Here is a 3930-nt window from a genome sequence, read left to right on the forward strand (position 1 = left end):
AGGATGAAGAAAGAATGTAATGTTGGGTGAGTAGGAAGGTGAAGAGGATCTGAAAGAAACTGAAAGTGGGGGAAAAATAGGATCAAGATGGAGTATATGAAAAAGTATTTTCAGCATTTCATGTGAAGAACATGAATATTAATGTTAATTTGACTTTATAGTTTTGTATTAACCACTCCTTAAGGTTGTAGCTACTTGATGATTAAAAGCAAGTTATCTGAGCTGTCAGATCATCAGCTCTTAATTAGATCATGAAGGATGCAGTGAGAACATTCAACACTATTGAGAGAGTAGGGGACATTTTCATGTGCAGAAATGTCTTTGGCTGAGGTCATAAAAAGAAATGCACACTTCTACAGCTTATGTCACAATAGTTATCCTTTGAGAAGTCCCTGGGTTTGACAAATTTTTATAAGTAGTGAAACAATAGCAGAGTTTTCACAATAAGAGAAGGAAAACACAAAATATTCTAATACTTGATAGCTGGAGAAATTTTATTAAAGTGCTTGTCTTAGTCTGTTTTATCTAACACTAGAAGAATACCAAGGAATGAATAAAATGATGGAGATTTGTTCTCTCTGATTCTGAAAGTCAGGGACACTCAAGGCCACACTCTGCAGAGTCATTTGTGATGGACCATGCCATGCTAGAAGGTGGAAAGACAAAAGAGCAAGAGGGTGACGAGGGAATCAAACATTCTCATACTAAACCTACCTGTGAAAACATTAATTCATTCGTAAAGGCAGAGCCTGAAAGACACAATCCTCTTCTACAGGTTATACTTTTCAACACTGTTCCACTGGGATCAAGTTCCAAACATGTGAACTTTGGGAGATACATTAAAATCTCAGCACTCAAGTTGGTCATGTAAAAAATAGTTAAAGTCACTACAAGACAACCTGTAGCTCATTAAAATCACTGCCTCACTGGAAACAGAGAGAATGGCCAATAAGCATGAGGTCATTAAGTTACACATCTAAAAATGACTTTAAATACACACAATAAGAGAAAGTATGGATTGTGATTTTCCCTATTATTCTTCTATTATTCCTGAAAATTCTTCACAGAGACATTTTAGCCTCAAAGATTAAAAAAAGTCATTTTCCAATGACTATGTCAAATTTAGTTATTGAATTTTAATCTCTTAGAAAAAATATGGAGAAAAGAAATAAGAGAAACTTCATGCCATATGTTATGTTACCAGTTTATGAACACTTGGAGAGACCTGTTTTATTTGAACTATCTTTTATAATGTAACAAAAGAAATGTCAGTTATGTGCATGTCAACACATTGTAAATCTATGATCTCTACAGTGCCACATGGGAATACAAGAAGCTATAATGTCATGATGTAGTCACCAGGAGAACGTGAGAGAAAATAGAAAGTCAAACATAGGCAGCACTGCTCTCTAAATCTGCTTCTGGCTTGATATAATGTTTGCAAATAGGAAAAGAGAACATATGGCTAGATTAGAGAGGGTGAAGTCACTGTGGAAATCCTCTGCCAGTATCTCTCATGCTGCAAACTGCAGGGTCTGATAATTGTACCAAAAAAGCAAAACAAATAAATATGTCAAGTTAACCAAGACAAAATAAATAGCTTCATATTGTCTTCATTATACTGTACATGCTTCTCCAAAAATAAGTGAAAAAAATCTACATTTATAGTATCAAATCCAAGAACTAAAAATATACCAGGCACATACTTGAAAAGGCATGGAAAATTTGTAATTAATTGTTATATTCAGTAATATTTAGTACAACTAAATATAGAACTATCTGCTAATTTCCTTTATAGGAAGGAAGGTTGTATCACTGGCAATGCCAGTAATTCCAAAAGGAAGGAATGTCTAAAGCCATTCCCGAACTTAAACAGAGTTGGCACATTGATATCAAAGGTAGCCATGGGATCATGCATCCTGTAGTACAAATTTGGAATGGTCTAGAAACAGATATGTACATTCTACTTGATGGAAACAGGTCACAGAGGGGTTATGACATTACATGTCAAATGTTGGGAACCATGAGAGCCCTGAGATAAACATCCTGCCCCAGCTAATTGAGAACCCTGAGATTAACATCCTGCCTGACAATCACAAGGATTCGGCTTGGCCCTGAGAAAAAGAAACATGCTTTATAATAGTGACAAATAAGATAAATACCTTGGTGTAACTCTAACCAAGCAGGTGAAATACCTATATGACAAGAACTTCAAATCTCTGAAGATGTATATATATATACATATATATATACATATATATATATATATATGTATATATATATATGTGTATGTATATATATACATATATATATATATATATATATATATGAAGATGGAAAATATCCCATGCTCATAGATTGGTAGGATTAACATAGTATAAATTACTATCTTGCCAAATATATAAATTCAATGTAATCCCCATTAAAATGCCAACAAAATTTCTTATAGACCTTTGAAAGAACAATTCTCAACTTCATATGGAAAAACAAAAATCCCAGAGTAGCTAAAAAATAGAAAAAAAAATCCTACACAGTAAAAGAACTTCTAGAGGTATCACCATCTATGATTTCAAGCTATACTATAGAGCAATAGCAATAAAAACAACATGATATTGGCATAAAAACAAACAGGTTGATCAATGCCATAAATGCTATCTTTGTAAGTTAGGCAGCCTCATGTATTTTGTTAGACCAAGAGATAAACATAAACAGGTGCAAATTCATAGTGTTTGTTTGTGAGAGGTGACCAGCTACTGTTTACTTAAAGAAAGTGGCTTTAGAATAACTATTGGCTTTGACCCATGTGTTGTGATTGCCTTTGATTGGATTTTATTTTTGAGCATGTGATAGAGAAATCCCCAGGCATTCCTTTGCTGTTCCTTCATTTTCTATCACCTCTCCTTATCCTCAGCAATTCATTGAACATGTCAGCCTGGCTCTATGGTGGTTTCTATGGTTAGTTGACATATAATGTCCATAAATAAAGTAGTCCATGAGACTAATTGTACTATTTTATGTCAAATATTCATATGTAGACTTTTGCCTCTTTTTTGTGAAGGAAAGGCAACAAAATAAAATACTTTCTTGCATAGGGTATTCTCAACAAGGTATGCTGAGAAATCCATTTTTTGAAAAATATGAACTTTATATTATTCTTTAGACCATTTATGATGTTAAAATATCATGTTCAAGATCATGGGTGAATGAAGTTCTTCTTTATTCCTCTGGATGCCTGAAATTCAAAATTGAAGGTGTGTTATTGCATCACAGCACAGAGAACTTGCACAGTGGGAAAGCAAGTAAAGTGTAAGCTTAATTTTTCTTTCTGTGCTTGTAAGGCTTCCAATCCCATTATGAGTGCCCTAAGGTCATGACTGTATTTAACTCTACTTATATTGAAAAAGTCGATCCTTCCATTCATGAAAACACAGGAACTTGGAATTTGCTAAATTTGGATAAGTGTTTCCCACTTAGTCTGCGTGCTAAATGTTTGGCTTCAGGATCTTGCTGTTGAGAAGAACTATGACCTTTAGACAGGATTTATGGAATGTTTGTATACTGGATTGAGAGTCTCCAACAATTTCATTTCAGTGTTGTTACTTCCTAGCTTTAAGATGAGCAGTGCAGCCCCTTAGGAGGAACAACACTACGAACTAACTAGTACCCTCAGAGCTCCCAGGGACTAAAACTCCAACCAAAGAATACAAATGGGGGGACTCATGGCTCCAGCAGCATGTGTATAGCAGAGGATGGCCAAGTCATTCATCAATGGGAGAAGAGGACCTTGGTCTTGTGAAGGTTCTACTCCCCAGTGTAGGAGAATGCCAGGGCCAGTAAGCAGGAGGGGGTGGGATGGTGATCAGGGGGATGGGAGAGGGTACAGGGGATTGTTTTAGTTTTTGTTTTTGTTTTTTTTAAATTTTCTTTTCT

This window comes from Mastomys coucha, unplaced genomic scaffold (assembly GCF_008632895.1).
Source record: "Mastomys coucha isolate ucsf_1 unplaced genomic scaffold, UCSF_Mcou_1 pScaffold12, whole genome shotgun sequence".
Lineage (NCBI taxonomy): Eukaryota > Metazoa > Chordata > Mammalia > Rodentia > Muridae > Mastomys > Mastomys coucha.